At 42.0% G+C, this 13,267-nt stretch overlaps 1 long non-coding RNA gene across 2 annotated transcripts in view; it reads left to right on the forward strand.

The window, feature by feature from the left end:
• The window catches only part of LOC139013987 (uncharacterized), a 57,215-nt gene that overhangs the window by 7,655 nt on the left and 36,293 nt on the right, over positions 1–13,267 (forward strand). For both annotated transcript variants that reach the window (XR_011472177.1, XR_011472176.1), the window contains exon 2: positions 560–676. This is a non-coding gene — a long non-coding RNA (uncharacterized lncRNA). The remainder of the gene's footprint in view (positions 1–559; positions 677–13,267) is intronic.

Consider the following 13,267-nt stretch of genomic DNA (forward strand, 5'->3'; position numbering starts at 1 on the left):
CAATAGGGAGGGATTTCTGAAACAAAATTTGAAAAACAAAGGAAAGGATTGATAATTTTGGCTACATTAAAATTAACTTTAGCTGACCAAAAGACATAATAAAATTGGAAAGATGAGATTTGGAGTGATAGAAGATATTTACAACTCATATAACCAGTGATTAGTATCTAGAACAGCCGTGGGCAAACTACGGCCAGCGGGCCGGATCCGGCTGTTAGAAATGAATAAAACTAAAAAAAAAAAAAAAAAAAGACCGTACCCTTTTATGTAATGATGTTTACTTTGAATTTATATTAGTTCACACAAACACTCCATTCATGCTTTTGTTCCGGCCCTCCGGTCCAGTTTAAGAACCCATTGTGGCCCTCGAGTCAAAAAGTTTGCCCACCCCTGATCTAGAATATATTAAACACTTCTATAAATCAGTTAAAAGTGGCTCCAAAATAACTGGCAAAAGACATTTAACAGGAAACTCATGCAGAAGAGTAAACACAAAAAGATGCCTAATCTCAATCAGGATAATGCATTAATACTGAGATATTGTTTTCTCATCTATAAGATTGGCATGAATTCAAAAGCCTGATGAATGAATGTTGGTGAGGAGATGAAGCTTGTATACGGAGCTGATGGAAATGTCATCTGGCACAACCATTTGGGAAAAGAATGTGGCATTCTGGTAATGTTGACGATGTATAATACTCTTCAATCCAACAATTCTATTTTAGGGTATAAACACTAGAGGATTTCTTAACACGTGTATGTAGAGACATGTTCAAGAATGTTTATTTCAGTACTGTTGGTAATACTGAAATGACAGGTCAGATAATGAATATAGTCTTAAGTATTAAACTGATGAATGTGTAAGGCAGTGAAAATTTAAAAAATAGCTGTACTTTTTTCCAGTGGGAATAAATCTCTTTCACTGGTTGAAGTGAATACGATTTGTAATTTCCAAAAGGAATATGAAATCTTGTGGAGGAAAGAGAAAGTTCTTGGGATTGCCAAGGAAAAAGCATTTTGTGAATGAGTCCCCCCCCCCCCCAAATGATTAAAATATGATCATTTCGTTTCTTTCCAGCCATAACACAAATTACCTTACATTCCATTGAAATGATAGCTTTTCGAAGTAATTGGTTCTTACCACAAGAGGTCAGCATTTGCATGGAAATATTTCCTGTAAAGTAGCACAGTGGAAAAACAGACAAAATGAGAGCTTTTTTGTGTTTGAATGTATTCCTATCTGATTTGGATTCTGGTACTGATCTTCAGCTGCCTTAGTCAATGGAAATTGTAAGTAAGTTATTACAGAAAATGGTATGTACTAGTATAGTGTTGTGTTAGAATACTTCATTTTCATTAATTCTGAGCAACTCAACAGCTGTGTGCTATAGGAGGCAGAAATGCTCATCTTTGGTGTTTTTCTTTTGAGGAGTTCCTTGGCTATTTATAACAGTTTGAAAAATCAGTGATGCATACTTACATCAGGGGGAATTTCTAAGTTATGATTATTTCATGAGGTTTTGTGACCCTCATTTAGCATGTATAATTTTTAATACTCTTAGAAGAAAATGAAGCACTTTGCTCTCAAGGCTAGAAGAAGGCTCTGCCACTTGGTTCCAGGTAGACTTTCCACTACAATGTTTCTTTACCCGACTCCAGGTTCCTTCCACCCACTTTTAAATGGAAAGTAGTGAGGAGTTCCTGTTTGGAAGTCAGCACCAGACCTACACTAAATTGTCAGTGCTGATGGCAATGAATTGGAGACTAGGATAGCATTTTTATTCAGATACCTTCCCCACAGTGCTTTGCACACTGCCTTATACTTGAATGTCTGCCTTAATGAGAACAGAAATCTGATCAATTCATTCCCAGCTAAAAATCCTTCAGTGGCTCCAAGTAGCTTTTAAGACCTAATTGAATTTTACCTTCATGTTCTAAAATATTCATAATGTGGCCCTGCCAGCCTTGTATATTAATATATTTATATTTAGACCAGCTACTATATGCTAAGCTTACATTATATGTCATTATTATTTTCCACTCTTTATATACATGATATTATGATTGTTCCTTACTTTTTGAAATATTGTATGCAAATGAGGAAACCAAGACTCAGAGCCCTGGCCAGTTGTGGCTAAGTGGTTAAAGTATGGGCTCTCCCACCAAAGGGTTGTGGTTTTGATTCCTGGTCAAGGGCATGTACCTGGGTTGCAGGTTCTATCCCTGGCCGTGGTCTCAGTGTGTGAGGGAGGCAACCAATCAATGTGTCTCTTTCACATTGATATTTCTCTCTGTCTCTCTCTCTTTCTCCCCTCCCCACCTCTCCCTCCCCCTCTCTTCTACTCTTTCAAGAAAAAAAAATCAATGGGAAAAATATCCTCAGATAAGGATCAACAACAACAAAAATCCTTCATACAACTGTGATTGAACTTGAATGTATTTGACTCCAAAGTCATAGCTATATATTACACTTCTCTCATCTTGCCTCTCCTCACAGCCAAACACTCTGCAGTCACACTGAACTACTCTTGCTTCCTTTTATGTCATACATTTTTGCTTCTTCTGAAATGTCTTTCTCACTTGCTCTAACTGGTCAAATCCAGGTTGACCCTCCCCAATCTGTTCAGTTGTGTTTTTGCCCTTGTGCAGAGTTATAGGGTCACAGTCCTGAGTAGTTTTCCTTAGAATGTGTGTGTGGTAGTGTAGCAGAAGATTGGGGAGGTAATGCTGATGCTATACTGGAAGAACTTGCTCTGTGCAGGGCAGAAATCCATTTTTAGCTTGAAACCCAACAAGGCAGTGATTGTTCCTTCCAAAAGGAACAAAATAAGTCCATCTCCTTTGACCCCAGGATAAGTCACTAGGAGAGAGAGAGAGAGAGAGAGAGAGAGAGAGAGAGAGAGAGAGAGAGAAGGAGAGGGAGGGAGGGAGGAGGGAGAGAGAGAGAGAGAGAGAGAGAAAAGGAGAGAGGGGGACACAGGGAGAGAACTGACTGAAGCAGTAACTAACATTTCAAGACAGACCTCCCAAGTTATAGGGAGTTGTAGGGTCAAGAGAGCAGAAAATCATTACCTGGGTTGACAAATTAAATAGGCAGCTGTACTTAAAGGCGAGACTGGAAATGAACTTTGAGTCTTTGCAAATGTAAAGACCAATGTAAAGGCCTTGTAAGTAAGGAGCAATAGCCCCTTCCCAAATCACTATAGGGAGGATTGGGGTATTCAGGATGGGCAAATAATAGAGAAGCAACATTCTTTTCATAAAATTCTTTTCTTAAAGTAGCTTATAGCTGTTTGAGCATGCTATGTGGGAACAGAAATTTTGAGAGATTATAACTTCAGCATTTCATTTCTTTCTCAAACTGGGAGCTAGACTAGACTCTCCACTTAGATTTGTAGAATGAGCATTTTTTTAAAAAAATCCTCACCCAAGCACATGTTTTTAATGATTTTAGGGAGAGGAAGAGAGAGGGAAGAGAGAGAGAGAGAGAGAGAGAGAGAGAGAGAGAGAGAAACTTCTGTGTGAGAGAGAAATATCAATTGGTTGCCTCCTGCATGCTCCCTGACTGGAGATTGAACCTACAACTCAGTTATGTGACCTGAGCAGGAATTGAATCTGCAATCTTTTGGTGTACAGGACAGTGCTTCAACCAACTGAGCCACCCAGCCAGGGCAAGCATAGCCTTCTTATTTAGCTACTAGTGGCCCGGTGCACGAAATTCGTGCCTGGGGTTCGGGCGGTGTCCCTCAGCCCGGCCTACACCCTCTCCAATCTGGGACCCCTCGGGGGACATCCCTCTCGCCATCCGGGACTGCTGGCTTATAACCGCTCAGCTGCCTGCCTGCCTGATCGCCCCTAACCACTCTGCCTGTCAGCCTGCTCGCCCCCAACTGCCCCCTCTTGCCGGCCTGCTTGCTCCCAACTGCCCCCTCCCCACTGGCCTGATCACCCCCAACTGCCCTCCCCTCCTGGCCTGATCGCCCTTAACTGTCTCTGCCCCGCCATCATGGCTTTGTCCGGAAGGATGTCTGGAAGGTCTCCCGGAAGGTCTCTGGTCTAATTAGCACATTACCCTTTTATTAGTATAGATCAGTGATGGCGAACCATTTGAGCTTGGCGTGTCAGCATTTTGAAAAACCCTAACTTAACTCTGGTGCCGTGTCACATATAGAAATTTTTTGATATTTGCAACCATAGTAAAACAAAGACTTATATTTTTGATATTTATTTTATATATTTAAATGCCATTTAACAGCCGAAACCGGTTTGGCTCAGTGGATAGAGCGTCGGCCTGCGGACTGAAAGGTCCCAGGTTCGATTCCGGTCAAGGGCATGTACCTGGGTTGCGGGCACATCTCCAGTGGGAGATATGCAGGAGGCAGCTGGTCGATGTTTCTCTCTCATCGATGTTTCTAACTCTCTATCTCTCTCCCTTCCTCTCTGTAAAAAATCAATAAAATATATTTTAAAAAATAATAATAATAAAAAAATGCCATTTAACAAAGAAAAATCAACCAAAAAAATGAGTTCGCGTGTCACCTCTGACACGCGTGTCATAGGTTTGCCATCACTGGTATAGATGGTTTCTTCCTCTTTTTTATTTGCATTTTGAACAGTTTTTTTTAGTTGTTGAGACTCTGGAAATTTCCAGGCTAAATTATGGCTTCATTTTCTTGAGAGGAAGGAGTTCTTTAAAGATATGGCTTTATTAGTTTCCCATTTTAAATATTTTCTTTTTATCACCCATTCTCCAAATGTTATGAGAAAGGGAAGGGACTTAGTATTTTCTATGCATATGCTAAGTGCCAGACAATCTTTCACATTATCTCATTTAGTTCCTGGTACAGTCCCTAAGATGTGTTAATATTTTCATTATTTCATAGAGGCAGAGATCAAGAACGATACAGATCAAATAACCTGCTAGTAGGTGGGGAAGCTGAGATTTGAATAGCATCAAGTCCGACATAGACCCCTTGTGTTGACTAAAATTATTTTAATGTTTCTTAAGTGAACAAGCATAAAACTAGATGTATGACATAAGCATGCCTTATGATATTGATATAACTGTAGAACTAAAAGCAAATACACAAATTAAGTCCTCAAATAACATTAATAATGGACAATTAGTATGACTTTGTTGAAATAAAATGGAGACAGTATAAACACAGTATTGATTCTTTTTACTTTGGTATTTCTAACTGCTATGTGATGATTTCATTTCCACATTATTATTTTCTCTTTGAACTGTGAAAATCCCAGATTTGTACAGCATATTGTGATACAATTTAGACTTCTCTTGGCCCAAATGATTATTTTATTATGAAATCCCACCTCTGTTCATTAGCCCATAATAGTAAAAAGGAACTATATTACTGGAATGTCTACTCCTTGAAGGTGGGCCCTTTGCCTTTTTCACTGTTGTGTTCTTGGTGTCTAGAACATTGCCTGGCACGTGGTAGGTACTCAATAAATCTTTATTGAATGTAGGAGTTAATGAACAAATAAATGCTTGGGGTTAATACATTTTTAAATGTAAATGCAGGCCCTGAAATTTTGTGGCAATAATAGCTTGTAAGGTGGTCGTCCAGATGATTCAAAATGTGCTTATATTGCTGAGATAGTATTTCCAGATATTGTTCATTGATTTCTCCCTGTGTTGGCCCTCTCCAGCCTTACCCTTTCCTCCTACCCAGACCATTCAAGCAGGTTCTTGGGCTCTAGGCCCGTGACCTTATGGGAGAGATCTGGTTGGTCAGAAAAGCAGAGATTGTTTGCAAGCTTTCTTGATTTCTGTTCCCTAAGCCTTCAGATGAAAGCCGTTTCTGGCTTTCTTTTCCTCAGTGTGCTGATTATCTTCCATTTATACTCTTCATTCTTCTCAATCCAAATCTGTGCCCTTGGAGGATGGTCATATGAATTGCATCATCCAGTCTCATGCCTTTTGGCTTCTGCTTGGATTTGGCCAGTGGGAGGCAGTGGCGTGAAACTGGGGGGTTGGGGGGGGGGAGGTGTGGGAGGGTGAAGGGGGCACATCTCCATGGCTATTTGTTAGGACTTCCTCCCACAGAACCTCCCATGCTTGGTTTTTTGGGCTCAGTGAAAGGCCATGGAATTGTGACAAAACCCTGGAGATGTGGGGCGAGGGAGCTAGGAATCTGAGGTTGTCCTCCTGGTGTAATTGTAGACTCCAAGTTAGAAATTAAGTTTAGTTATAGAAAATTAAAATAATATTCTTTTTTCCATACATAAATTTGCATATCGTCTAAGCTTCAGCATTTTTTAAAGGTTATCATTAAAGTGGAAACTTAAAACTTAAAAATTGTCCTAGTGATCTCAATGAACCCCTTTCTGGAATCCAATTTGAGATACACTATACTATGCTAAACTTTGTGTTGTAAAATTCTAAAAGCTGGTTTCTTGTGTGCATGAATAAAAGTTGTGATTAAAAGTTACATTCTGGGAGGTAGCAAAACGTAGTGGTAAGAATGAAGCATCTGAAATCCAAATCCAGCTTTGCCACTTAACAGATAAATGACTTTCAGTAAGTTGCTTAATCTCTGTGCCTCAGTTTCCTTATCTGTAAAAGTACACAAAACTTTGAGGGTTAAATAAGATGTGTAAATAACTTAGAAAGGTGCAAGTTCTCAATAAGTTAGTAGCAGTAGTATGCTATCCCTAGTCACTCCAGCATTCATTTATTTCACTAACGTTTACTTATCACAAACCTGCCATGCACATCAGGGGCACTCACTCATGCAAAGATGAATAAAGCATTTATCTGCTTTCAAGTAGATGGCTAGCTGTTCACCAAAAAATCCATTTCTTCTTTTTCTTGGGCACAGAGGGAGACGATGTTTCTTGCACCCTTATAGGTAGGCATAGACTGTAACTATGCCCGTGATTTTTCTAGCCAATGATTTGTGAATAGTATTTTACGTGTCACTTTTGAGCCAGGGTTTTTAAGAGGCAGTTGTGCCCTCTTTATACTTCTCCCCCTTCCAGTGTTTTGATGCAGAAGAGGACAAGGCCCTAGGAAATGACACAGCCACAAAACAGAAGGAGTCTGGGTTCCTTTCTTGCTTTGTGGAAGAGAGCCTCACACTGAATTATAGGTTTTGGAAAGAGATAAATTTCCATGGGCTTTCAGCAAGTGTGTACTTTTTTGAGGGCTGTTTATTATTAGCAGCTAGTATTATTCAAATTAATATATTCTCTTATAACTATAACCGTAATGAAAAGAGTGGATTTTTGTAGTCAACTATGTTGTCTAGTTGGATTCATATTTTCAGGATGGGGAGGGTAGGGTAGAAGCTAGAAAAATGGAATCTTTTTGCATCCTGTTTTTCTTTTCTTTTTTTTTTTTTCCTGGAGCCATAATTCTCCCATATCCTTCTTGTCTCCCATGGTGTTTCACCCTGGGCAGTGTTTCCCCCAACCCATTCCCCATTATTTTCTTTGTTATTAGAACTCCCAAGCAGCAGCCTTCTCAGCTCAGCCATGAATGGCATCTGCTAAATGTGCTGGCCCCTTTTCATATCTGGATCATGCTTTGTGTGTCTTTATGCATTAGTGTGATAAAAAGCTCTTCCTGACCCTTCAATTCCTTTCCCAAATGATCAATTGGCAGTTTGTACAGTAAGAGGTTGGTCTTCCAACAGCCCTTAAATAATGTGACTTACTAATCAAAGGAGTTTCATAATACACAAGGCACTTAACTGTTTCTCTTGAAATATAATTTGTTACTTTTGGAAAATATATATATATTTTTTTTAAATTTCAGGTTAACTACACACTACTTCGTAAGACAGAATACCTTACTTTTGATCAGCACTTTTCTGGAATAAAAGGCCTACACCTTCACTAAATGGTAAAAACAGGTAGTGGTTCCCATACTGTTTTATCACCATTCTAACAACCTAAATTATGGATTTGACAAAGATACTTCCTAGGACACACACAAACACCATTTAGCAAATCTGTATCTGCCCCTAGACAGGCCTATCCAGAGGAGGCTCTAGTGAAGACGGGTGCTGAGGGTGCTGCTCTGACTCAGTGTAGCACAGAGTAGCGGGTCAGTTTCATTGTGGCCCTGCTCCAGGCTCGGATGGAGGCCTCCCTAAAGGGAGGTGTGGGTGCTACCCAGTTCACTCCCTTCTCCAGGGCACTGCCAATCTGCAACCTTGGCTTGAAAGGTATTACAACACAACTAAAAACAAATCGTAGGCACATTTTTACCTGAGCTGCCAACTGTCCTGGATTGACCGTTCTCATCCAGTAAGCAAACCTGAATCTCAGAGAAAAATAAACACTTCAGAAACATTTGAAAATTCTTCCCCTCTCCCCTCTCCCCTCTCTGTCTCTCTCATTCTCAAACCCTGAAACCAAAAGAAGGCGATACTTCTGAAGTTGCTGTATGTAGATTCAAGTGCCTACATTGATAATATTTGCTATCGGGACTTTATTTTACATTTTAAAATAATATTTCAACTCTGACAAAAATGATCCTTTTGGCATTTTTTTAAGAAATAAATGCTTACCATGTGAGCTTTTAGAAAAAAGGAAGGGAAATTAGTCACTCAATACATCCAAGCATCCAGCAGTTTCTAAATCCCTGAAAAAGATCAACACAAGGCAGACCTCTTGCAGATTTCTTAAGTTTTCTGTTCTCCTAGGCATGCCAATCAGAGGGCTGGAACACAATTTGGGAGCCAGGATTGGCTTAAACCAAATTGTGGTTTTTTCATTTTTCTCTAGCAATGGCATTCAAGCTGGTAATAATAGCCGCAGCCTAAAGTATGCCCCCAAAAGTGGGGTCTGGCACACGGATATTTTTCTGATCTGCTCTGCAGAGGGTGTCATGTTCTGGCCTGTTGCTACAGTAGTAGTGACCACCCACTGGGCATGCATTCCCCTCTGGTTTGGCAGGGAGAGTTGTCAAGGAAAAACACAGACTTAAGTGCCAAAGATCCTCACTCATATCACATCTTTGCCCTGAACTTACTGCAGCAGGAAAGTTAACCAGCCACCTACCATCCATTTTCCAGCACAGTGGATGAGAAAGATTACGGAATCTTGGTGCTGGCTGGAAATGGACAGCTGCCATATTATAGCCCCTCTCAGAGTGACCTTGACAGAATTAGAGTAATTATTTCAGTGGACAGAGTTGCAAACAGTGTAATTGGTGGCTCACTTTATAAAGAGGGAAAAGTGGCCTGAGATAGAGATAGATATGAATTCTGGGACAAGGGTGAATGGCTTGGCTGCTTGGTAAGGGCTCGCAAGGAACCAGATTGGAAGGTCTGTGATAAGGTAACCTGGGGAAGCGGCATGATGATGAACTTGTGGTTGTGGGCACATAGTTTGTGTATCTTACATCAATGCCCACCAGAGAACTCCCACTGCAAAGGAAGCGCTCAACACTGAGGTAGACAAGATGTCAAATCTTCTGGATGGGGACAGCTAATGATGAGCCTTGAGGAAACCAGACCACCCACTTGGTGGCAGAGTGATTTCAATTTCAGTTTGTCTTCACCAAAATTGATACCTGCCTGACCACATATCTATTAGTACCCACCATCCACAGGCTCACAGAATTCCTGACCTATTGAAGTGGCATCCTGCACAGCATTGTGGCAGTGGGCACGTGAACACAAGAGCCACTGGTCTCACTAGATATCGAATCACCCAGGAGTAGCTAGTCTAAAGGGACAGTGGAAAGACTATTGAAGGTTCAGCTAGGGTGCGAGCCTTGGGGTAATGGCCTTTAGTGTTAGGGTGCTGTCCTCCAGTGTGCAGTATATGCACGGAGGCAGTGGCTATGCTGCTATGTCCCCAATACAGGAACCAAGGGGTAGAAGTTGGTGTGGATCCTCTCACAGTCACTGCTTCTCAAGCTTGCAGCTCTAGGCTCTGTCATATTAAAGGTCCTGGTTCCTAACACCAGGCAGTCATTGAACTTGAAGCTGTGACTATTGCCAGGTCATTTTAGGCTTTTCATGTCAGTGAGAGAACTACATTAGTGGACAAAATTGACCATAATGACCACAAGGAGTAGGGTTGCTCTACATAATGAAAGCATGGAGGAGTGGACTGGAGCCTAGAGGACTCACTTGGGCATCTCCTGGTGTCTCTTGATGCTTCCATGCCAGGGATAATGGTAAATGGGCCCCTTCAACAGCCATGGCTTGATAAGGCCAAGATAGCTAAGGACTCAGGGCTGAGGTCTGGGTCAGCCCATTAGGCAGGCAGCCTCAGCTGCCTGGAGTACTGGCCAAGGGTGAGTGAAATCTAGAATGGGTGGTGCAGGAGGGAAATGAAACCTTTATCTTGGGAACTGCTTTCCAAGGAACTCGAGAAAGATCCCCAGCACCTGGCACAGGATCTGGAACCTAGTAGGGAGGCCCTATGTGGTTGACTATAGGAGTCGTAAGGGTGCTCGAGCTGTTTGAGAAGGGCTTAGGACTCTCAGGGGAAAGTCTGTATGTTAACACGTGGCACTCCCAGCCCCTGTTTCAGCAAAGTTCACTAACTGTCCCTCACACAGAACCAGGTCTCATGGTAAAGGCACACACACAGCTTTGGACATGCACCAAACCACCTCGCTGCTTGCCTCCCCAAGCCACTGTGTCACCAGCAGGAACTCATTATTCCCTCAGAGTGAGAGCGACAGAGAGAAATATAATCGCTTAAGGCTTAACCATTTTCTTTCCCCAAAATAAAAAAGCCAAATCACACATGGCTACAATTTGGATGCTGTGTGACTTTCACACTTTACTGGTCCACACATAAGTCAGTTGAATGTTTTTGCAAGTGACTGACTGAATTTAGTTTTTAAATTATCCAATGTACCTTACCCCGGTAAATTACCAAAATAAACAGCAAGGGTAATATAATTACAGCGTTGACAGTGGTCTAAGGCTCAGGTAGGGGGAAAAAGGGCTTTTCTTCCACCCTTTCTTTTTTAAAAATATTTTTAAAAATTGATTTTTAGAGAGGAGGGGAGAGAAAGACATCAATGTGAGAGGAACATCAGTCAGTTGCCTCCCAAACATGCCCTGACCAGGGATGGTACCCGCCATGTTTTTTAATTCTCACTCGAGGATATTTTTCCACTGAATTTTAGAGAGAGTGGAAAGGAGGAGAGACAGAGAAAGAGTAACATCGATGTGAGAGAGACACATCAGAGAGACACATTGCTTGGTTGCCTCCTGCATGTGCCCCAACCAGGGCTGGGGATTGGGCCTGCAACCGAGGTACCCTTGACTAGAATCGAACCCAGGACCCTTCAGTCTGAGGGGTGAAGCTCTATCCATTGAGCAGAACTGGCTAGGGCAAACGTGTCACCTTTTAATGTACAAGACTGAGCCCTACTAACCAGGGCTTGTCTGTCCCTTCTTTTCTCTCTTCTGGGATCAGCTGGTGGGAGATGAATTCTCCGACATAGGAGTTATCTTCTTCAAATGTAATCACAGACATGGATGGGCCCAGAACAGAATTGGGTTTTTGTTTTGTGTGGTGTTTTTGTTTGTTTGGTTTTTTGCCTTGTGCCTAATTGTGTGAAGTAGAGACTTTTCATATAGGGTCAGAAATCTATCAATCTTTCTCTCTGGTTCCATCTTTTTTTGCTTTCTCTTAGCTTTGATGTTTTGACAGTCTGGCTCAGTGACTTTCAACCCATTCTTGTGTGCTAGAACTTTTGTGACATACTTGAAGAGATTGAAATACTCAAAACAACAGTTAAAAAAGCAAACAATAAATTATCATGTGATCACTGCTAAAGTTTAACACTTTTTTGTGGTGTCTAAGAAAGCATGCATGGTAATTGCCTCATTCACCCAACAGCTTTTCATGCCAATGTTTTGTTTGAGAAGACCTTATCACTGCCCTGGCCTTTCACTTACATGTTTAAATTAGCATAAATGTTATCTTTATTGACCCAATAGAAGTAGACATTTTACTTCCTTACAGTAAGTTTCACATAGCTTTACATTATTATTACAACCTTCTCACCTCTGTTTCATCTTTTGAACATTTCTGTAACTGTAAGTATTCTAGTTGTGCCAAATATGAAATTTACTAGGGGCGCAGTGTATGAATTTGTGCACCTTGAAAGGAACTGTGGTCCATGAGGCTGCAGTGGGCACAGGGGAGGTCTCGGCCCATCCCCCGCACCCCCACCCAGCCCCTCTTGCCGCAGCCCCTGGTCTCGTCTACTGACGGCCCGGCTCCCGCCGTGAAGCGATTGGGGCTGGCTCTATCATTGGGTGCAAGCGGTGGCTGCTGCTCCAGTCACCCCTCAGGAGCAGGAGGAGGTGGGGAAGCCCTGAGGGGCGATCGGGGGCCACCAGCTGATGGTGCCGAGCGATGGGGGCCAGCGCCAGGCACCGGCAGTGGGTGCGAGCAGTGGCTCTGGGAGTGGGTGTGAGCGGGGCTGGTGCCAGCAGCAAGTGTGAGTGCCAGGTGGGACCGTGGCACGTGGGAGTAGATAATTTTCAGTAACCACCAGAGGCTCGCCCTGATGACAGCGACCAGTGCCCCGCCTTGGTCTGGCGCCCTCGCTCACCTGCTCCACCATCCAGCTGCGGCCGACGCCCGCCATGTTCCGCACTCTGCCGCCTGCTGCTGATGCCCGCTATGTTCTGTGCGTGCCCCCTGGTGGTCAGCACACGTCATAGCGACCGGTTGTTTGGTTGTTCCGCCATTCGGTCTATTTGCATATTAACCTTTTATTATATAGGATTTATAACTTGATCAATATTTGGTGGCTTGTTAGTGATGGGTTTATAAGATGCCACAGTCTTATATGTTAAGTACCATGGATATATCCAGTGGTGATGATTTCTGTGAAGAAAACGTAAGAGATACAGGTCATGTCTGTTAAGATAAAATTATCCAAAAGTTGGAAATCAGGAGGATGACTGTATATCCATGTAGATGTTATCCTATCACATTGAAGCCAACAAACCCATCTAAGGGCCATCCTCTAGGGGAATGAAACTTTGACAACTTATGTTGATTATGACTCACACTCTGTCAAGATAGATGTTAATGAAGATAATTGATAAGCTGCTAATGATTTTTATTGAGCAGAGGGACATATGATTGCTTTCTGGCCAAAGAGACAACTCCAAAGGTCTTGGCCCTTATTGTTCTGTAGTATAGTTTTATATCTAATCTAGCAAGCTTTTTTTAATACTTTGTTCTTTAGAACAACTTAAAATTTACGGAAAAATTGAGAAGATAGTACAGAGGATTGATTCCCTGATAC

The sequence above is a fragment of the Myotis yumanensis genome, unplaced genomic scaffold (genome assembly GCF_028538775.1).
Source record: "Myotis yumanensis isolate MYYU_CA2020_CCGP unplaced genomic scaffold, mMyoYum1.0.hap1 SCAF_7, whole genome shotgun sequence".
NCBI lineage: Eukaryota > Metazoa > Chordata > Mammalia > Chiroptera > Vespertilionidae > Myotis > Myotis yumanensis.